The 24355-nt window shown below is 36.6% G+C and overlaps 1 long non-coding RNA gene across 1 annotated transcript; it reads right to left on the bottom strand.

Annotated features, from left to right (window-relative positions):
* Positions 1-3013: 3013 nt before the first annotated feature.
* Positions 3014-23919, bottom strand: LOC115838216. Its single transcript, XR_004033233.1, has 3 exons — positions 23614-23919; positions 5511-5863; positions 3014-3164 (listed from the first exon to the last, which is right to left on the bottom strand). It is a non-coding gene; the product is annotated as an uncharacterized LOC115838216 (long non-coding RNA).
* Positions 23920-24355: the final 436 nt, after the last annotated feature.

Genomic DNA, 24355 nt, shown 5'->3' with positions numbered 1-24355 from the left:
TCTTAAACTTGCAATTAATCTTTTCAACCTTCATACAAGATTCTATATTAGTTTATGAAATAATCAAAATGCCCTACACAAACCAGGTGTTCAGCAGATGTCTGTACCTCATTTTCACAGCACTTATTACAGAAGTAATATTGTGTTTATTATTCGGTTATTTAAGAGGAGGTCCCATGTATATCTTTAGTCATCACTATATTCTCATCACTTAGCAAAGTGGCTAGCATAGAGTAATTGCTCAAGAATTTCCATAATTCTTTGACTGCATTGCCATGATGCTGAAAACAACAGTGAATTCAGAGAACTGATTTGGTTGCATTAGCAGTCAATTCAGCCAAAACAACTGAGTGACCACATGATGACAATGTTTGAAATAATCTTCTTAATAATAAATGTATTATGGCCAGTGCCATAAAAATCCAAAGCCACATTTCCAAAATATGCCCCATCTTACCTAAGAATCTAACCTTTGTGTCAAACAACTAAAGTCTCATAACCTGAAAGATTATTGTTTTTTACTGAGTATAATGACTCTTCGTATGTCTAGTCTCTACAACATTAGCTTCTAATTAATAGGTTCGTTATACTGATGCCATTGTTGCCATAGGAAAAAGGGTAATGTTTTATTTTCCTACTTTTACTAACTCATGAAATTTTGATTTGAGTGTGTATAATTTGTAAGATATGTAATCTTTTCTTGTTTCCTTGATTAGGTGAATGTAAACGCAAAGACAACTCAAAAAACTCATTTTTTTTTTAGAGTACAAAGGTGACTGATAAATAAATCATAGGTACTTTGGAAGAGACGAGCTTCTCTGCAATCTAAAATTTCTAATTAAAATTGAGCTGTCCCTATTGTGTAGTATGTGGAGGCTAAAGTTTACCTTTTATATCACACACCAACTTGAACACATTATTTCATAAGTTAAGCATGAAATTCCAACTGATTTTACAATTTGGAAAGCTTTTTGTCATTTTTGATAGCCTCCTATTTGGGGACAAACAGGCAGACAAACCTCCTGTTCTTTAATAACATAACATTAAGTACTTCTTGGAAACAGGACACAATAGAGAGAAGGACTGTTTATGAGTCAGAGGAACATGTGCTACTGTCAACTTGAATAAGAGGCATCAGATATTTCTGGTGATGAAAACCTTTCAGTGAGGTGAAACAGGCCACGTTCCATTTCTTTTATTTTCAGAGATGAGATGGATTTGAAAACCATAACCTGGCTTCTTGATGCAAGGACTCGCCACATGAGATAATCTCCAGCACATTACTATTGGCAAGCAGATCTTTCACCCTTTTGTCTCCATGCATTACAGAAAACGTTAAATCAGTTTGGTGTCCATATAAACTTTTGATCCTAGGAATAGCCTAGGGTACCATCATTATCTTCCCGAGGACCATGTGTAGGCCTTCAGTAGGTAGTACTAATTTAATCTCTTTGCTAGAGGAAAAAGTAACTGATTTTCTAGATCAATATTTGATTGAATATGTTTGAAATGTTGGCAGATAAAGGCCCCTTTTCTGGTCCAAAGACTTTTTGAACCACAGAGGTATAGCGTTCTAGCTCCCCTGGGATTTGAGTGGAAGGAGGTCTCAAAGATCTGTAAGAAGCCTTCCTGCCTTTCCTTGTGTTCTTCCAGCAAGACTCTCTAAAGGTTGAGATGAGAAAAAGATAAGATCAAGAACTGGAATGTCTTTATTCCATTTTTTTAATCTTTCCTGGGGCTTCTCTTAACTAAAAATAATCGTTTATAACACTAGTTTACAAAAACCTCCTGTAATAGGATGTTAGAAAGAAAGCCCATCTGATCAGCTTTAAGGAGTTAACCCAGTGACTTTGGCAAATAATTTGAGACCTCAAATTCTATCATTCATACCACTAATTAAACAAGAATATCAATATATCACCAACAGGGAGATGAATACAAATTAAAATGCTAAGGTGTTAGACAGATTAGAACTTTAGTTGTCTAGTTATATTGATAAGCAAAAGAGTTTTTCACAAATTATACTGATTTTGAAAATGGAGACTGGGAAAAAATTCCATCCAAATGATATTTGACCAAACAGAAAATTTAGTTCAGAAGCACATATTTCACTGTAATCATTATATTTGCCTTTTAAAGTTTTAGTTAAATTAGTACACCCTTCCCCAAAACAAAACATTGAAAAACAGCTTACATCTGACTGAAAAGTATTACTCAGAATAAATAGCGCTAACAATACTGTTTTCTGAGTCTACATATGAAATTCAAAGAAAGATTCTTGAGGAGAATGCTTTCTTTTAATTTTCTTATTTGCTGCAGAAATGCACATGCATTCCCTAAGCACGAAGAGAAAAAAGATACTCACAAATTCCTGTACTTTCTTTCTCATCATTGAACTTTTGTTTAGCTAAAGGATAAATTTGCTTTTCCCTAGCTACAGACTTTGAACACAGAAGTATGCTTTATAAAGGAGTAGCCACTACATGCAAAGCCAACTGCAACTCCTTGGAAATGTGGATTCTAAAGGACTTATTTTCCACAGCTTAAGCCAAATCACTTCTCTTATTCTGAGATGAGAATATTATGGTCATTTAATTTTTTTGAGAATTTCTCACAGTTATAATCTATTTTTGTAAAATCTTCTATTCAAAGTAATGATATTCCCAAAATAAACTGAATAACTCTTCAGGGCATTAGATTATATTTCTTACTTAAAATGGTAAAAATTAATCTGTAAAAAGGGACATAGTTTTTGTATGTTTTATTTTATAACACCTTGCTTATTGCTTGGTATGGAACAGGTATGCAACAAATACTTAAGCCAATTATGTAGATAAACTGAATTTTCAGGTTTTGTTTTTAAAGAATAATCATAATTTGAATTAAATATACCAACTTTCTGTCTACAATTACATTATGAAATACACAATACTAATGTTATTAGAGGTTGTAATAGAATATTTCTTCACAGTGTTTATATGTCAATTGAACATAACATATAAGCTACTGCTATAGGCAGAAGGATCTTAAATGCAAACTCAGATTGCCCCTGAATCTTTGATGTAGAATCCTTGCTTCAGGGTGTTCTTGCAACCATAACGTCCCTTGTCAACCAGACAGCTCTGATTGTTAGTCCTTGAGAGAGTTTCCATTTTTTTCATGACCTAAAAAGAAAGAAAGAAGAAAAAAACACTGAGATGAGTTATTGGATGTGAAAATTTAAAGTGATGCCAGCAAGAAATAGAAAGTATTTAATATAACTTTCCTTAATATTATTGTTAATAAATGTATGACTCTATATTTTCCCAACATTTCTTGTTTTATAAGGTTCAGTTTACACATCTCTTATTATTATTACTGTAATAGAATTCCTTTCATATCCTAAGATTTAAGGTTTTAGATTCCCTGATAATTTTCCTAACTAAAATGATGGGCACTGGGCTAATATATCTCACTGGTACATGTGAAATCTAACTTGAAAATTCTGTCTAATTCTATAATGCAGTAATACTGATTACCTATCAGATTCCCCATTCATTCAGAAATAAAAGTTTGTTACCACACATTCTCACTTATAAGTGGGAGATAAACAATGGGTACGCATGGATATAATGACGGAAATAATAAACACTGGGGACTCCAAAATGGGGGATGGTGAGGGGAGGACGAGAGTTAAAAATTACCCTCAATATTCACTATTTGGGTGATGGGTATGCTAGAAGCCCAAATCTTACAATTGCACTCTATATCCATTGAACAAACTTGCACATGTACCCTCTGAATCTAAAAGAAAAATAAATATGAAATTGTGTTTGTGGGTTGGGGGGTGTTACATATCTACATAATCCTTCCCTACATAATCCTTACATACCCCTTTGCTATATAATCCATAATTTTAGGGAAAGTTGACGCTACTCCCAGTTCTGGGACAGTCCTGTAGACTTGCTTGAAAACTTTTTCTCCCATGAATTGAAGAAGCATGGACTCCCACTGAAGCTGGAAGCATCATCTCACCACAGTGGGAAGCAGCCATGGGGTAGAGCCCTTCCTGAAACCCACAAGAACTGACTAGAGAGGTAGAAAAGCACTCGAGGCAAGCTGAAGTCTCTGGATCAAGTGGCCCTGAAGTTTGCCCTACCTCTTTATTTTCTTTGCTTGAAGAATCAATCCTCTTTCTCAGTTGGACATTCCTGAGTTGAGTTTTCTGTTACTTGCAGCTTTACAGGTGCTAACTGATTCTCTAACTTTTCACTATGTAAATATATTTTCTTTCTTATTTTGTTATTGCCACAAGGGACATAAATCATTTATGGCAAATCCTATGTTTTGTGTGTTTTTGTGGCAACATAGCTGCACCCCAAATTCCACTATTTGAATATTTAAACTCCAAATTCATTTTCTCAGTTGAGTTTTCGTTAGTTTTAATATCATAGTCAATATGGAATTACATTTTCAAAAACACTTGTTTTAGACCTGACTGCCTCCCAAGCAACTCTGAGCCTGGGGATGTTAAGGTTTCATAAAAGATACAGCCCTGATAGAGAAATCCTTTAATAAGAGCAGAAGGTTTAATCCACACCGTGCACACTCTGTGCACAATAAATCCTTTTACTCAAGCAAAGAGTATAAGCAAAGTAACATTATTTGAACATTATCCTTAAAAAATAGATATATATGTATAATTTCATTAAGATACATTTAAAAATATACATACATGTCATTAAACAAAGTGGCATGACAAAGAGCCATCTTTAAATCATTCCATTAATCATATCATAAAAACAATATTTGTATTGATAGGAATCAAAGAAACACTTTTCTGAAGAAACTGAGTGGCTATTACATTTTTTATTTTTAAGTTCCTCAATTGACTAATAATTTAGTTTTTTACATTTTTTCTGATAACTTTGCAAGCAACTTTAAGAAGACAGATGAATGTTACAAATGAAATTAACATTTGTCTGGCAGCACCGTAATGCACTTAGTATACTTACCATTTGTTTTTATTATTTGGTTAGCATGTTCTTATTTACCCTTACTATAAGAAACAGGATATGGTTAATCGCATGACTTTTAGCAACAACAAGAAAACACAACAAAAACCTGCTACGTATTTTTTCTGTATCTGTTACTGTTACCTCTAGAACTCTCTTTTTGGTGATGAGGGCTCAATGCTCTTAAAATAGAACAAAGATGAATCACAATGAATAGAATAAATTTACTCCTAGCATTTGTGGTAAAGAAATAAATATAAGACTGACGGGAAAATTTTAGCAAACTGTGATGTATCTATAAACTATTCTGTATTTGTACAAATAAAATATCAAGTACTCTGAATAATTTTAAATAGTTTGAAATCAGTCATTCTTTTTCTTGAGATTCATATTCTGGAATGATTACATTAGTTATCAAAGTAGCTAGATAAATAATCCTGAGCAAAAAAAAGTGTCATGATTCAACATTCTGGGTATATGTTGCCTATGACTGAGGCATGGTGATTCTCCACTTACCAGAGCAAGAAATTCCCTGGAGCACAAGGAACAGCGATATGGTTCAAGAGCAGAAGAAAAAAAACAGGGGACCCATTCAGGCGGAGGTGGCTTAGAGACTGTGCCCAGTAAGTTAAGCCCTGTGCACTGGATCCTTTCATTGCTCCAGAAAGCACTGCAACCAACTAGTCTAATCATGTAGACAGAGAGCAGTTGCCAGAATGCAGAAAGCAACCTTCTCTAGAGTCGAGCAAAAGAAGCTGGTCATCTGAGAGGTGTCCATCCTTTATCTTGGGGATGAAGCTTCTGGATACAATCAAGGCAAGATGACACCATCTCCATCAATAGATGAGGATTCAGGGCAGCCTTTCAAGCTAATAACAACACAGGAATTGAAGTTAGGTAATACAAAGAAAAACAGATGAACCTAATGTCTCAGGAAATCGACCTAAAAAGTGTAACACTTTCTACCAGGAAATTAACACTGCTACTTATAGCATAATGCTGAATGATTTCTCCAAAAATTACAAATTGAAGAATATTTTAGATAATAACTTGATGAAATTATATTAATAAAAGCTACGATATAGGCTTAAGGAAGCAGAAGATGTGAATTGTGTAGTTTTTGTAGTTATCTGCATCCACATATTATAGACTGAACATGGTATACTGAATAGAGCACAAGTCATAGATTCTGCTTTCCATACTTAGCTTTTGCCAGTAATTGCATTGCTTTGCAAAAGCTAGAGCCAGTATGAGCCACAATTCCCCCATTTATAAAATGAAAATGAGGAATTCAGTCAAGATGATCTCTAAGATCTCTCAAAAATTCCATGCTTTATACGTTGCTGGTAGATTTCCTGAAACAATAGGCATCATCTCTACTTTTTCTTTTCTCACCTATCTTGTAGTCATGTCAATATTCATTATTATATATAAGCTGATTTTCCTAAATCACTTGTCTTTTAAAGATTAGCAGCTCTCTCACTCTTTCCACAGCATCCTAAAGGAAGTTGATCATATCAAACAGTGTTGAGTCACTACGGTGATTCTAAACAAGGAGAAACGAAGCATCCAGCAGCGATGTTGGATAAGAAATAGTCTCCAAAAGGATAAAAGTAAGCCTGGCAAAATCACTGTTTTGTACCTGCCTCCAACACATTTGTGAGGGAGTGTTAATGAAAAATAAGAGTGATGTTCCCATCACACATTTTTGGATTACTGTGCAGCAACATCAATTGGAAACCTAATGAAACAGAGACCACCTACAGCGGAGGGATAGTGTGTTCCTCTGTCTTCCTGCATCCAATTTACCAACTGACTCTATGGAACAAGCTGCTGGTTTGTTTGTGGCCTTCATACTGATTGGTCATACATTTAACACTGATAATTGGCAGTGCCAACTTCCACTATCTTTCACAAGTAAAAGAATGTTGTAACGCGTTACAATTGCGTGGTAATTGTAACAGGTAACAGGCACATTTTCTTCTACCCAGGTGATCTTAAAATTCCAGCACTGATATCATCTCATGATGGTGGACTGTTTGAATTAGACTAAGTCCCAGATGAATTGGTCATTCCCCCTATTTAATTGTTTCCATTAACTAACAGAATATGCTATGTATTCATCAAATAGAACTTCTCCCAATCAGGGAAATAGCAATAAGAAACTTAGTAGGTGAGTTCCCACAAAACATATCAGGGACTACATAAAGAGCTGATGTTCCAAATGCAAGTGTTCTGTTCTTTGTTTTTGCACCTGTTCAAACTGGCATCTGGTATTAGGCTTGTGACTAGTCAAATATTACTACTTTCTGTCAAGCTGGCTGGGAGAAACAAAAGAAAGAGAATACAGTGTAAAATATTAGCTCATCCTTGTGTGTTATTTTGTGACCGCATTTTCCTTGTCAGCCTCCCTCCCTGTGCTTATCATCAAATGCAGTTTATTCTTTTTTTTTTTCTCTCAAATTTGACTTCTAGAAGCCATCTGGCATTCATTCTAATTCCCACATTATAGCTCTCCATAAGTCAGTCTGCTGACTGCCTGTCAGGTTATAGGATTAAGTTTAAGATTTTCCTAATTCATTGTGAGGTTCTTCATGGATTTGATCTATTACATCTTCCTGAGCTTGTCCAGTTGTAGATTTCTGCATGTGATTTATGTCTAACAGGTGTTAGTTTGCTACAGCTTTCTAAATATTGGCTTCCCAATGCAAGGGAGGCTTGGGAAGACACTAGAACTCAAATTGTATTCATACACAACTGGAGAATGGCCTCCCTGCTGAAATTCAGTGTTGCAGAACTATTTATTAAGCAAAAAAGATTGATGTTTCAATATATGGAAAAGTAAAGAGACTCGAATTCCATCATCAACTCACCAGTTGCACCTATGTATCTGTGGCTCTCAGGATACAGTATATTATTTAACAGGTGGAAAAACTAGGTAAGTTTAAAAATACAGATTTACCCCTTGCTATGAATTACTGTGAATTTGAGTGTTGTTTTCTAACGTCTTAGTTTAAGCTGAATGCCTTTGTATAATTTTTGTTTTCCTGGTGTAAAGTTAAAATGCCTAATGGAAACCTACTCATTGTTAGCGAGAGAAAAAGAAAGATTTCTTTTAAAGACTGTATCTAGTAAAGCATTTTAAAATTCGTTATTATACTTTTGAAAGATGTATATAGCATTGAAGAAAACAGAATAAGGAATAAAGTTTATTTAATAATGAATGTCCACATAAGTCTGACACCATTACAAATGTTTATTTCTTATGCTAAGTACATTTTAATAAAATTTCTAGATTGAGATATGGTGATTTCCATAGTTTTCCTGTTGGGCCATTTGTCTTATCTTTGTGTGAATGACATGACACATGTTTATTAAACCCAAAAAATCGTTAGCCTCATATTGGTCTTTTGTGTGATGTATATAGTGCTCTTTAGTTTTAAGCCACTCTATGCTTCATAGTTATTCCTCACTTTAGCTACAGCAAGAAAATTGTTACATTCATATTATAGATGAATAATCCAAGATACAGGGAGATTAAGGCACTTGCCTGTGGTCACACTGAGAGTTAATCAAAATTAAAATGCACAGCTCTGAGTTCCCAGGCCACTGCTCAGCCCCTGGAGCAATGCCACTTTGCACTATAAATTGTTCTGATAATTTTAAAAATTTATAATGTGCTCATCAATTTGCATATCTGAGTATGAATTACAAACATTAAAATTGGCTACAACTCCTCATCAACCAATTACTAACAAGAAGCACCTAAAAGGTCAAAATCATGAAATACCAAAGTAAACAGATACGTGTGCACCTTTTGCTAAATACCAGTCATATAATCCAACATGTATTCATTATATTTCTGACGCTAGGAAATAGTTTAAACCTTGGTTTATTCATTGTAGTTGACCTTGAATTATTAGAAGAAACTAAAGTGATATTTAAAAAAAACTACTTTCATATGATTCAGACATGATATGATCTTTAGATAGCAAATATTAAGGGAGTTACATATAGATGTCAGTATTAAGATAGAGTGTAATTTGTCAATTGGAAATTGGCACTATTAAAGAAAAAAGTCAGTAATAAATATTTAAAAAGCTATTCCATATTACAACATGTATTAAGCACTGACTACGTTCTGTTTGGGGAATTTCTTGATTTCTAACAGCATTTCTTCTATGATAAGAAGTTTTCTACAATTTTCTACCTTCAGCTCTTGTTGTTCTCATTCTTTGTCCCATCATGGTTCCGTTGTTTGGTTTCTCACAGTCAGCCTTAATGGGGCAATTAACCATACAGCATTGATAAAAATACTAACTCGAGAAAATTGTCAAAAGAACATAGAACATTCAGGATCATTTTTAAAAGGCTAGCTGTCTCACTGAAAACTGTAATTAAAGTATGTGTGATTTTGCTTGTGTGTTTGTTACATAATTCTCCTGGTCTACAGTTAAAGAAAATGTGGGCCCCTACAGTAGACTGCAATGGGAAAGCACGTTTATTCTCTAGTCAGTGATAATAAAACATAACTCCTTGAGGAGGGACTTTTTCCCTATGGTATTCACACTACCTTTCTTTTAAATGCTGCTAAGTGTGAAATTAGTGTTGTCCCTGAAAGTGCATAAGATTAATTGTTAGTAATTGAACACAGTTTGGAGGCTAATTATATAAAAATTGATATTAAAAGAATACTACCAGATTGATTGAGTTTTACAGTTTGCATTTAGTTTTCAAATTACATGAGTTGAAAGGCAGTCGTAAGAAACAATAAAAATCCATTCAGAGCTGCTAAAGCAAATTAAGGTTTACTAGTCTTTGAAAGACAAATGAGTCAAATGCTGTAATACAGGGAAATCAGTAAAAATGGTTCTAAAATTAACTACAGAATTAAAATATCAATACCCCTAAGATTGTATGGGTTGACCACATTTTGTGTAGGTGACCTGACTTTCCCTGTGCACCTGACTAGATAGGGTAGAGCAAAGCAGGAAACTAGGACCATTGTTTGAAAATATAAGTTACGATGATTTGAAAGAAAGAGGGAAGGAAGGAAGGAAGAAGGAAGGAAGGAAGGAGAGAAAGAAAGAAGGAAAAAAGGAAAGAAAGAGAGAAAGAGAGAGAAAGAGAAAAGAAAGAAAGAAAGAGAAAGAAAGAAAAAGAAAGATAGAGAAAGAAAGAAAGAGGGAATTGGCTTGATATAGTGTGTGTTTGTCTCCTCCAAATATGCTGAAATGTAATCCCCAATATTGAAGGTGGGGCCTCGTGAGAGGTGTCCGGGTCATGGGGAAAGATCCCTCATGAATAACTTGGTGCCATCCTCACAGTAATGAGTGAGTTCTCCCTCTTTGTGCTCATGTGAGATCTGGTTGTTTAAAAGATTCTGAGACTTCCCATTATCTCTCTTGCTCCTGCTCATGCCATGTGTAATGCCCACGACCCCTTCACCTTCCACCATGATTGTAAGCTTCCTGAGGCCTTGCCAGGAATAGATGCCAGCACCATGCTTTTTGTACAGCCTGTAAAACCATGAGCAAAAATAAACTTCTTTTCCTAATAAATTACCCAGCCTCGGGTATTTCTTTAGAGCAGTGCAAGTAGACTAACACACAGCCTTACTACAAATGGAAACATGTAACTCTATACTAATTAAAACAGTAGAATTCTGGTATAAAAGTAGACAGAGAGGTCAATGATATCCCTAAAATAGAATCTATGATGGGTAGTAAATTAATATATGAAAGGCGTTTTCCAACTCAATCAGGAAAAAAGGGCTTACCAATAATTAGTTTTTAGATAATTGGTTGGCAATTCAGGAATAGGATCAATTTTGACTTTTACTTTATACCATATACCAACCACTGTTTTTAAATTTACTTCTGAAAAACTAAAGATACTTCAAATATAGGACCATGGTTGAAGGAATCAGATGGACTGATTGAATTTTCATTCTCACACAAATTCACTTAGACCATTCCACTTTCCTTTTTTTTTGAGACAGGGTCTCACTCTGTCACCCAGGCTGGAGTGGAGTGCAGTAGTGTGATTATGGCTCACTGCAGCCTTGACCTCCTGGGCTCAAGTGACCTCCCACTTCAGCCTCCCGAGTAGCTGGTACTAAAGGCATGTGCCACCGTGCTCCTCTGATTTTTAATTTTTTAAAAAAGGGGGGTCTTATGATGTTGCCCAGACTGGTTTCGAGCTTTCGGGCTGAAGCGATCCTCCTGCCTCAGACTCCCAGAGTGCTGGGATTACAGGCCACTGCACCTGGTCAACTTTCCAATTTTTTTTTTTTTTTTTTTTTTTGAGACGGATCCTGGCTCTGTCGCCCAGGCTGGAGTGCAGTGGCGCGATCTCGGCTCAGTGCAAGCTCCGCCTCCTGGGTTCGAGCCATTCTCCTCCCTCAGCCTCCCAAGTAGCTGGGACTACAGGTGCCCGCCACTACGACCAGCTAATTTTTTTGTATTTTTTTAGTAGAGACGGGGTTTCACCCTGTTAGCCAGGACGGTCTCGATCTCCTGACCACGTGATCCGCCCACCTTGGCCTCCCAAAGTGCTGGGATTACAGGCTTGAGCCACCGCACCCGGCCCAACTTTCCAATTTTTATAAATTAAACTTCCATCTAAGACTCTGTTTGAAAAAAATTTTTCTACTAAAAAGAAAACAAAAAGGCTTGAAAATTTGCCATATACCAAAATACATTTAGACAGATAAAATATTTATTATTAAAAATAAAACACTGAAAATCCAAAGGAACATGTAATTTACCAGAAGCAAATATCTGAAATAAGTAGAATTTTCCAAATATACATTCAATAGAAGAAAAATATGTGTAGGAAAGACTGAGAGATGACTACATGAAATTTAAAACTTTCTTTACATCAAAATAAAACAAAGTAAAAAGATGACAAAAATATTTGTATCACATATGAACTTAAATGTGTTAATTCCTTAGTTTTAAAAAGCCTATGAATTAAAACTATAAACATCTTAATTTGAGGGGAAAAAAAAAAAAGCACATTATGTGGGCAACAATGTCCCAGAAGGAAAATCCAGGTAAATATCATAATAATAAAGAGATACTGGATGAGAAATTTCAACCAATTTTTGCAAGATAGAAAGTGGGTGAAAGAGTGGTTACTGATGAAAGAGCAAAGGGGGAGCCTGAACCTAGAAAGTACAGAACGGGCTGACTGATCTGCCCTACTGAGCCCCAGAGAGAAGCTGGCCTCCAAAACCCCATGAATGACACGTGGGACTCTAAAGACAGGGGTTCATAGACAGGGTGTACAAGGAATTCAGTCACTGTTGTCTCTCTCCACCCCCATCTCACCCTCTCCTTCATACACATACACATGCAAGCAGAATCCTCAGAAGTCAAGCTTTTATTTCCCAAGTGAAAAAGAAAACAAAATCAGTGTTTCCTTTTCCAAAGAAAATGAACCACTTCTCTGGGAAGAATTCAGGAGTATGATAAGGCTGTTCCAGAGCAAAGCCTTCTTTTGTTGCCTTAGGGCCTCCCAGCATGATGGCTGGCTTCCACCCTACTCACCCTCCACCCTACTCACCCTACTCACCCTAAAGCAAAGCATGCCAGTGGATAAACTGCTCATGTACACAGCACACAGTCACTTATTTTCATTGTCACATTCTGAAACATCGACGGATAAGAAGGAATCACTTGGAATTGAGTGAAGCATGTATTACGAAAGAGAATGATCAAGAAGTACAACCAGAAAGAAATGACCATCAAAGAAGAATAGGGTTCAAGCTAAAGAAAATAAAGAAAAAAAAAACAATCTCAATAATACCTCACAAATATTTCAGAAAATACTGTAACCATAAGGTATAAACAGAATGCTATTTAAAAAGGATGGTAATTCAGAGAACAAGAAGAACTCATGAAAATTAAATTATGATGGCAAAACAAAGAACTATCACTAATAAAAAATATATGGGAAAATGAACAGCATCATGAGTATGCAAATTATCCAAATTAACACAAAAATACTCTGCTCTGTTTCACTATTAAGCATTAACAAGAGTAAAAGAAAATGTTAATAAAAATACTCAGTGTTGGGGAAAATGCAGTCAAACTCTGCTTGTGGTATTACAGATTCGTACAACTCTGGAAATGATTTAGCTATATGTATATAAAAAGAGAAAGACATAAAGACAAACTTTTGGCCTAGTGTAGAACAGTTCTCCAAGTAGCCTTATACTAACCAAGTTCTTCCCCCTTTCTTTCTTGTAGTTCTCAAGAATAACTGTAGAATGATCTGGAAATGCAACATCTTAAGATAGGAAAGGATTCACCAGAATAGCCCAAGCTCTGTTGTGGTCCAATCCTGGAGACAGGATGTCCTTCAGTGCTTTAGCCCAGAGTGTCACATGTTCCTGAGGTACAAAACCCAGGGCTAGATGCTTTCTGGAGACCCTCAGCTGTGGCAGAAGTGGGACACCTGCAGCTGAGACTCCATGCTCCCCAGGCAGCTTTCCTGAGCCTTGAGAGAATAACTGGTAATGAACCCAAGGCTTCTGTTGTCCCTTGCTACCTATCTATAACTGATAAACCCACTTCATGTAACTTATGTGTGGAGGTGTTCTGTCTCACTGGACTCAGACTACTTGGTAACTGGTGCACAGTTAATCTACTTCACACCTAGACATTTTTTGTTCCCAAGTGAAAGATGTAAGGAAATGGAAACAAAACCTAGAAAGAGCTAGGTATGCAAATATATTATCATAATAGTATTGAAGAATAAAATACTGCTTTTGCAACAGCTGTTCTTGAATGAGCCCTCAATAATCATTGCACGCTTCTGAAATACCCACAAAGGAGCATTGAGGATATTTAAAATATTGGCCTGGGTGCGATGGCTCACACCTGTAATCCCAGCACTTTGGGAGGCCTAGGCAGGTGGATCACTTGAAGTCAGGAGTTTGAGACCAGCCTGGCCAACATGGTGAAACCCCATCTCTACTAAAAATACAAAACTTAGCCAGGCGTGGTGCCAGGCATCTGTAATCCCAGCTTCTTGGGAGGCTGAGGCGAGAGAATCACTTGAACCTGGGAGATGGAGGTTGCAGTGAGCTGAGATCGTGCCACTGCACTCCAGCCTGGGCAACAGAATGTGACTCGGTCTCAAACAAAATAAATAAAAATATAAAATAAAAATCACCCAACACTAGGCTTGCAGATCTTGCCTTTGGAAGTAAATCGCTTTGGCTTTTCCTATTCTCAAAATCACTGGTCAATAAAAGTTGTTTCCTAGATGAAATAATGTCTGGGATTTTGAAAGATTAATAACTATACAGAGTAAGAAAAGTTGGAATAGCATTTCAGGCTGTAGAAAAAGCACGAGCAAGCGTGCAGATCATAAAACAGCATAGAGAACATGGAAAACTATAAGCAGCTTAGAGTTCCTAATGTTTAAACCATGAAGCTGGGAGTGGCTAGAGATGAGACCAGGGAAATTGGTAAGGAAGTGCAGATCAGGGAGGGTCTCATGATATACCAGTTAAGAAGTTCTGATTTTAGGTAATGAAGAGCCAGGAAGGGTTAAGCAGAGGCTAATCTAACAAAAAAGCAGAGGTTAATCTAACAAAATTAGATTGTGTTTTGGATATAGCATCATTGCTATAGATGTGGCAGGAATAAATAAGAAATATGGGGGTGGGAGTGGGAGTTGAGTTCAGTTTAGGACATGTTACATATATTGTGATTATAAGACATCTAAAGAAGTATGTTTGATAGGCAGTTGCATCTATAAATATAAAGGAGAGGGACTAGGTTAGGTTTGAAGATACATTCATTGAGGTCATTAGCATTATAAGTAAGAATTGAAGTCATGAAAACGATGAGATTGCCACACATTTACACAAAGAATTTATAAAAGAAAAAAATAAATAACTGTAAGTAAAAACTGGAACTTTGTGGGGCATCAGTATGAAAGAGACAGGCAAGAAGAAATAATCCCAAAGAAATGAAAAAGGAATGAACAGAGGTGGAAGAGAATGAAATAACAGTAAAATGTCAACCAAAGGGTAGAGAGTTTCAAGAAAATGTCAATAGTGTTAAATGGCATAGGGGGATTCATTTAGATAGGTAACAAACATGACCATTGGACTTGATTATCTGGACATCACTGGTAATTTTTTCCAACACTAGTCCCTGCAGAAACTAATTGCAGGAAGTTTGAGTATTAGAAAGTCATAGAGGAAGCAAGAATTATGTCCTCTTTAAAAGCAGCTAATAAAGCAATGCAGGAGAGTAGGAGAAGTAAGTAGGAGACAGCATAGGATGTGGGATTGGTGTGGAGGGGTGTAATTTAAGACTTGGAGACAGTTAAACATATTTATAGGACAATAAAAACATATAAGGGAAAATAAAGCATGGAAATAACAAAAGAGTACAATTTTGGAGTAGACAGTAAGTACTAAGATCTAAAGAATAAGAAATGTAGGTTTTAAACTGGGGAAGTAGACTTTAACCTTTGACAGGGTTCAGGACACACCATCCCCAAATTTGGCACCTTGGCACTTGAGAAAAGAGTAGAAGCAGGAAGGTCTTTCTGACCTTCTACTGTGGCTCTCCCCTGAAGCAGACTATAAAATAATTCTCTGACCATCCTTTAAAGTAGGTCATAAGACACTCATTTCAGAGGGGTCCTCCCTATACCCAGAGGAAAGAACGAAGACACAGAGATACAAAGAAGAATTTGTACAAACAGGTCTTACTAAGTTCCCCCTGGTTTGTTACCATTAGATCATACTTCCTTTTGTCCAATCATAATTCTATACTGTTATCCACTCTCAATCAAATCTAAATATAAAATAGAGAGTGTATTAGGCCATTTTCATGCTCTTAATGAAGACATACCCAAGACTGGATAATTTATAAAAGACAGAGGTTTAATTGACTCACAGTTCAGCATGGCTGGGGTGGCCTAAGAAAACATACAATTATGGCAGAAGGGGAAACAAACACGTCTTTCTTCACATGGTGGCAAGAAGGAGAGGTGTTGAGGAAAAGGGGGAAAAGCCCCTTATAAAACCATCAGATCTCAAGAGAACTCACTCACTAAAATGAGAACAGCAGCATGGGGGTAACTACTCCCATCATTCAATTACGTCCCATTGGGTCCCTCTCACTACACATGGGGATTATGTGAACTACAATTCAAGATGAGATTTGGGTGGGGACACAGCCAAACTATATCACATTGTTTTTTCTGCTTCTTTAGGTCTTTATTTCCAAAAGCTTGTGAGTTGCATAAAATTTATATTAAATACATTTGTAAGCTTTTTGCTTCTCAGTCTGTCTTTTATTATAGATGCCTGAACCACGACTCTTGTGATGGGTGAGAAAAATATGTTACTTCCCTCCCCCTACACCCCTGAGACTTGAGAAAAGCAACTAAGAATGAATGGCAAGTATAGATCAACTAGTGGTCATGAGGGCAGGGGATGGCCAATGAATTGGTTGGGATCTCAAACCTCATGGCTTCATTTTTTCTGCAAAATAGAAGGCAAGTCCATTTGGGTAAGAAAGTTAAAGAAAATGATAAGATGTTGAAGAGTCATGGAATCCAAATGGGAAATGGAGCTGGTAGGATGCAATTTAAGAATTGTGAGATGGCATTGAGGTCCCAAGCCTCAATGGAACCTCTAAAATCTGAGAGCATTTTTAAAAAAATGCTACAGTTGGTCCTCTGTATCTGTGGGTTCCACATCTGTGGATTCAACCACGATTAGAAATATTTGGGAAAAAATAATAATGATACAACAATAAAGAATAACACAAATTTCCAAAAAGTGTAACAACTATTTACAGAACATTCACATTGTATTAGGTATTTTAAATAATTTAGAGATGATTTAAAGTATATGGAATGGTGTGTGTTGGTTATCTGCAAATGCTATGCCATTGTATATAAGGAACTTGAGCTTCTGAGGATTTTTATGTAGGGGTTCCTGGAACCAGTCCCCCAAGGATACCAAGGGTGAACTATAGTGTGCATATGCCATATATTATGCTAACTTCTTTGTATGGTCTGGGGAAGCACTCTCATAATCAAACAAATATTTTACTATTTCTGCAAATAAATTTATAGGTCAAGTTTTACCCCCAAATAAATTTGCACCAAACAAAAAGGCTTCTGGTTTTTAGAGTTTTTAGATTTTATAATTGCAGGTAAGAGATATTCTGCAAAGAGCAAGATGTCCACAAGTTGATAGGGGAGCATCTAGAAGCCAAAAGAGGAAGGAATTAGGAAAAGGTTCCCAGCTATGGTGAATTTTGAGCTAAGTTTTGAAGGATAATGAGTAATTAGCCAGGTGAATGAGGAGATAATAGTGTTCAAAACAAGAAATCTACCTTTCATCTTCTGGAATTATTCATATATTTCATGGGTTAATCTTAATTTAGGTCTTCCCTGGGTTTCCTTAGAAATCATTTTATTTATTTGTTTAGAGACAAAGTCTCGCTCTGTCTCTCAGGCTGGAGTGCAGTGGCAAGACCACAGCTCACTGTAGCCTCCATCTCCCAGGCTCAAGTGATCCTCCCACTTCAGCCTCCAGAGTAGCTGGAAGTAAAGATGCACGTGGAGTCAAGGTCCCACTGTGTTTGTTGTCCAGGCTGGTTTCAAGCTCCCAGGCTCAATCAGTCCTCCTGCCTCAACCTCCCAAATTGCTGGGATTACAGTGTGAGCCACTGTGCTCTGACTAGAAAGCATTTAACAAGAGCTTCTATAATGGATCAATTTACACCTGATGTTTTGGTATTAATATCGAGTAAAACTAATGACTTCTGGACTCCTGATAAAAGCTATTTGAATATTAAAAGGAGTCCTCTATTTAGGAGTAAAATTCCGAGTGAGAAATGGCAACAATAAACACATCTAGATCATATACAGGATTAATTAAAGTATTATTAACTCAAATAGTCAAGTACCTCATTACTAGAATTTAACTGAATCAAAGGACGCTTATATTACAAACAAACTTTTTACCCTAGAAGAAATAACTTTTTAAGGGGAAAAATGGTTATCTATCATTTTGTACACTAGCATTAGCATTTGCTAGTTCAAATCTAATAAAGCCCTCTCCATGAATGCACCATTAATAAAATCTTCAAAATGGCTTCTCTCAACATTTTCTTTTTGATTTTTCATCATTTAATTAGAAACATCTTTTAAAAGGCTGGTTTTACTATGGTAGTATCACGTCTGCATTTTCAGCAGTATGCTGTTTAATCACGACGGGTTATAAAGTGAAACTCCCAGTACTTATTGTATTATCTAGTAAAACCCACACATTTTGTATTTTTAGTGCCCCTGAGTCATCATCTTATATTTGTTCATCAACATTTTAACTGCCCCTCTTAAAAAAAATGTAATTTGATAGTTAATTTTCTAAACTTGTCATCCTTTTATTTTCTTCAAAGTAATGACATTTCATATGCCTTTGATATGCTTCATCCTGCACCTGAACCCTTTTCTCTAGTAAGTCAAAATTTATTTCTCTTTTTCTACCTTATATTAACTTTTGCAATTTTTGTTTAGAGATTTCAAACTAAATTCTTCTAAGATTTTATGATCCTCAGTAAAAATGAGTTAGCTATTTTATGCCACATCACTGGATAGTTTTAGAATGTATGTAAATGCTATGGTGGTAATGTTGAAATTTGTAGTGTAAGATTAGTCTAGGAAAAAATGAAATATATATTATACATACATATAAATGTAAATATATTATACACATACAAAGTATGTGTTGGGTTTTTTGGCAGCAAATTTTTTTTCTTTCAAGTTATTAACAAAGGACAGATTCCTTTTTCTAATAGAGACGAATTCTCCCATTAAAAATACGGTCTTAAACTGACAAATAAGAATTCTATATATTCTTAGGGTGCATAGTGATGTTTCAATACAGATAATGTACAGTGATCAGATCAGGGTAGCTGGCATATCCATCATCTCAAACATTTATCATTTCTTTGTGTTAGAAGTTGGATTTTTTTTAATACTCAAAGAATGGTGAAAAGTTTTTGTGGGTTTAAGTGCTGGCTTGAGAGTTTTTTTATTTACTGTTCCTTCTCTGGAACAGAATCAAACAGACGTAAATTGGATCAAAAACCTGCTGAAGAACTAGGGCTGTTTCCCCATCCTACCCTCCATTCCTTCCTTCCATCATTCCTTCTTTCCTTCTTTCCTTCCTTCCTTCCTTCCTTTTCCCTTCCTTCCTTATTTCCTTCTTTTCTTCCTTTCTTCATCCTTGCCTCCCTGTTTTCTTTCTCTCTTCTCTTAAATTGCAAAGAAAAAGGGAGAGCAAATTATTCAGATAAACATGTATTGTTAATTATCGTAAGCCCCCTTGAAAGCAGGAGCTGATTCTTAGCATCCTCCACCACTCCTAGCACAGTACCTTTACCACTGTCTACATTACATGGAGTAATAGCTTAGAGCATGGTTTCAAGAGTCCAGCTGCCTTGGTTTCAGCTCTAGTCCTGTCTTACTAGATGTGTGGCTGTGGGCAAGTAACTAGACCTTCCTTTATTCTGAAAAATCTAATAATAATAGCATTCCACTTATACAGTTGTATTAATTAAATACGACATTTAAAGTACTTAGAACCCCTGACACATAATAAGAATTTAATAGTTGTTAGTTACTGATATTGTTTTTGTTTCATTTTGCTAGCAAGATACATATATTCTTTTTCCTTTTTTGTGTGTCTTTTTAATTTACTCGACCAGCACTTCTTTATTTATTCATTGATTTATTCTTTTATTCAACACATATTATTTGAGCACTTGCCATGTTTCAGAAACAGAACTAGATTCTGGAGACTTAAAAGTAAACAAGAAACACATGGCCCTCTATTAATATGAGAGCTAAGAAGGGCTACCCAACTAAACAATACAATACAATGCAGTGCTCCTAAGTGTTATAACTAGAGTGGTGGAGGGTGCTACAGAGTTGGAGGGTACACACCTAACCCACGTTGAGAAATGTACCTGGTGGGGACCCCCACCAGGTGACAGTAATATCATCTTGTTGGAGAATACTCTGCCTTGCCACTCTCTGTTTGACTCTCTAACTCTGAAAACATGTCCCTCCCTCATCTTAGCAGGCCCCTGAGGATTCACAAATTGGGTTATTTGACCCCCCAAAAAGGATGGGGCCTCAAAAATCCATATACTAACAAAGCAGTTCAGTTGATTTTGAAGCAAGAGTCTGAACACTGAGCAATAACTGTTGGGCAAAATGGACAAGAGTAGCAAGACAAGAAATATTGGAATAAAATCTCAGCGCTGCTACAGCATATCCAAATTATAAACAAATTGGTAAAACATCCCAATATTGCATTAAAGAAAAGACATTTCAGGTATGATGCATTTCAGAGAGATATTAATCCTAGACAGGACAATTAATGTCATCACTTTATATTCAGTAGTACATCTAAACCATGCTGGAAAGACCCAACTATTCTATTTTAAAAGACTTCCAGAGAAAGGGATTTTATGGCATTTCTTGTTGACACTTTCTAATAATTTTAATGTTAATTCTTATCACATTCTTGGACAAGATTAGGAACTTCGTCTCTTTTGCTCCTGTATTTCATTTTCTGCAGATTTTTCACCCTTGCAACTCTCTCTAATTCTCTCTCAACTTCTTAGTTCCTCTCTGTTATTCTACCCTATTCTCAAACTCTTTGTCTAGAAAATATGTGGAGCTCATACTCATTAAAATCACACAACTAGCCAGGTGTGGTGGCTCATGCCTGTAATTCCAGCAGTTTGGGAGGCTGAGTTGGGCAGATCATTGGAGGTTAGAAGTTCAAGACCAGCCTGGTGAACACGACAAAACCCTGCCACTACTAGTAATACAAAAATTAGGCATGGTGGCACGCACTTGTAACCCCAGCTACCTGGGAGGCTGAGGCAGGAGAATCGCTTGAACCCAGGAGGTGGAGGTTGCAGTGAGCTGAGATTGCACCACTGCACTCCAGCCTGGGTAACAGAGTAAGAGTCCGTCTCGAAATAAATAAGTAAAAAAGTAAAATAAAATAAAATAAAATAATGCAACAATTATAAGCTTCAAAGCATCATGTCTCTCAAGGAACATTTGTATTTTAAGGTGAGAAAGGCTTTTTAAAAAATATAAATATATTTTGGAATTTTAGACAGAAGACAACTAATGAGGTAGAGCTGAGTTTTCTAGTTGTCCCTTAACAACCACCCTGGTTGGCTACGATCGGCAACTAATGCTTTATTTGTGGGTATTTAATTACTAGGATAATTCCTTTTATACTCCCTACTAGTTCCAGTTTGAGTGTATAGCTCATGTGCTGAGAACTATGTACTGTGATCGTTTCTGACTTATGGGGAAGCAAAATGAAATTGTCCACAATAGTTTTAAAAGCCAATTTTAACTTTTTATCTATGGCAGAATAATAATAATAATTGTCACCACCACTTAAATAGTGCCTTTCATCCTTAGACCTCAAGATGCTTCAATATTGTTCCTTTACATTATTTGAGTGAATATGTTTTGGAAGAGGGGATAAACTGAACAACACATAATACATGGTTAGCTATGCTAATTTTGTTCCCTCCCCTCCCCTCCCCTCTCCTTTGCTTCCCTTTCCTTTCAGAATGAGTCTTGCTGTGTCACCCAGGCTGGAGTGCAGTGACAGGATCTTGGCTCACTGCAATCTCCACCTCCCGGGTTCAAGCGATTCTCCTGCTTCAGCCTCCCTAGTAGCTGGGATTACAGGCGCCCACCACCGCACCCAGCCTTGTTTTCTTTAACAAATGCTAAATAAATAGCCCTACTAAAAAGCCAGATAATATCTTGAAGATAAACTCTTTCGAAAGTAGGTTATTCTAAACAGAGGTGTTCAATGTAAGTTTTAAAATTTTTATTAACGTATACTTAAATCCCGAACTTAACTAATACTGAATTTTTGGCTTCCATTTTATCAGATACAGAAACAAACAACTTGCTTGTACATAGAAAAATGGCTTTAATGAATAGTAAAACTACAGCTTTTTAAGGCTTTACTGCCTTCTAAATTTTATGAGTAAATTTTGTGGAAAACTCTGTAAACAGAGCATAATTATTTTGAAAATAGGAGCCTTTGTTATTAGCCATCTAACTGTCATGGTACACGAAGCCCCCTGCTGAATAAACAAAAGACTGAAAAAAGTTACCTGTAGAGAGTTTTTGCTATTGAAAGAATAAAAACTAAAGCAATGGGGCGAACTTTTTCTTGTTCATAGACGCAAATACTGAATGCTAAACCTGGCTGAGAAAAAAATCACTTTAGCCTGATAACCGGATTACTTAGAACAAAAATAGAGAAAATTAAGAACTGAAAGGCAGAAAATTAAGGTGGAATGCCATCTAAAGAGTAAGTAGATGATGTAGGCTTTCATTTTCTTCTCCCCCTGTGTCCAGCTAATTAAAATTACAATCAAAATGAAAGAGTCTAAATTTGTAAATATCTTTAGCTAATGATTTTGTCTTTTTAATCATCTTCACATTCAAAGTCTTCTTTTATTCATTTAGGGCTTTACAATAAAATGAAATTGTTTTTCCCCTGTAAAAATCCTTCTTTTAGTTTGCCTTATCTGCTTCACTTTATATTATATACTCTCTAGTTCTTATGTCTCTTTCTCTATGTCATATTTTTTCAACTTTTACTTTGAACATACTTTACAGAAGGCAAAATCTATATTAGTGTAGAGTTTGTATTTTATTTTAAAATTTAAGTGCTGATCCAAATACAATGCTTCTAGGCTCTGTCACACACAAAAATACTCATTATAATGTATACCTTATAAAATTAAACTTTCAAAAATTAAGTAGATTCAATTTTCTCACTATAAATATTTCTTTATTGCATTAAGCACTAGGAAAAGTCTTTATATTCCAAATCAAAATCACAGCTAAAGAGCCTGCTGACCCATGGAAATTTTGCTTTATATCTATGTTTACAAATGTATATGCTTCAAGTTGTCCCAGAATTACTCTGTTTGGGGATCCAAAAAATTAAAGGCACCTAAGAACCATGAAGTCCACCATGGTGGGATCCTTCAAGTAACCAGGTCCAGTATACATTAATTGGTCACTGCCATCCACATCCTTTATTAGAGGACTTGTGTCCAAACCTGGAGGTCAGATCTGGGCTTTGCATAGCATCCTGTGTCTCTCTTGATCAGTTTCTGCCCTAGCTGCTTACGGGGGGCTACTTTATTTTCCTCCGTGTTAGTGCTAAAATATCATTTAAACCCTGGCTACTCAAAGTGTGGTTCTTGGGGCAGAAACAGTCACATCCCCTGAGAACTTTTTGAAAACATACAATCCCAGCCATCTCATCAGATGTATTGAATCAGAATCATGTGCACATTAAAAGTTGAATCCCCAGTTAATGTGCACGTTAAAAGTTGAGAGTACTGTTTGATGAAGTCACCTCTAAGCACTCTAGATATATTTCTGCTCCTTTTGTTGTTTTTTTTTTTTTTTTTTGCCTTTGTACTTCTCCAACCTCCACTCATGAATAGACAGCATGTAATGTCTAAGGTGGAAATGAGAGGATTGGCTTTCATACCTTATCAGTATAGTAGTTGGCCTATTGTTACCGGGTGGTCCTTGCTCCCAGAGCTCCCAAGATGGTGGTGGACCGCTTCCAAAATGGTGGCAGACTGCTTCCAAGATGGTGGCAAGCCTCGTGTCCTGTGACCTGGGGTTCTCAGCCTCACGGATTCCAAGAAATGGAATCTTGGGCCATGCAGTGAGTGTTATAGCTCTATTAGAAGCCATGGGTCACGGAAGAGAACCGTGGAACCCAGTGACTAGGGTTCAGCTTGATTAGGACAAACCCAGGCACTTAGCCATGCAGGAACAGTGGCAAGCCTTTAGCCCAATCGGGAGCAGTAATGGGCGCCTCGCTGGATCAGGAGCACAGCAGACACCCTGCCGGATCTGGAGGGATGAAAGTCAGGGGCAGGTCTGCCACGGCGGCTAACAGCAGTGGGTGGATGGTGAGTGAAAGCTCAGCTCAAGCCATGACAAACACGGACCAAAAGAGAGTGCAGTTGCAAGATTTAATAGAGTGAAGACAGAGCTCCCATACAAAGGGAGGGGACCCAAAGAGCATAGCCGTTGCTGGCTTGGATGCCTGGGTTTATATGCCGATCATTGTCCCTCCTGCTGTGCTCTCAGGCAACAGATGATTGGCTGTTTCTTTACCTCCTGTTTTTGCCTAATTAGCATTTTAGTGAGCTCTCTTTACTATCTGATTGGTTGGGTGTGAGCTAAGTTGCAAGCCCCATGTTTAAAGGTGGAAGTGG

Source organism: Nomascus leucogenys, chromosome 14, assembly GCF_006542625.1.
Source record: "Nomascus leucogenys isolate Asia chromosome 14, Asia_NLE_v1, whole genome shotgun sequence".
In the NCBI taxonomy this organism is placed as follows: Eukaryota; Metazoa; Chordata; class Mammalia; order Primates; family Hylobatidae; genus Nomascus; species Nomascus leucogenys.
Note: the sequence above shows the minus strand (reverse complement) of the source record. Positions and strands in the feature narration are given on the sequence as shown.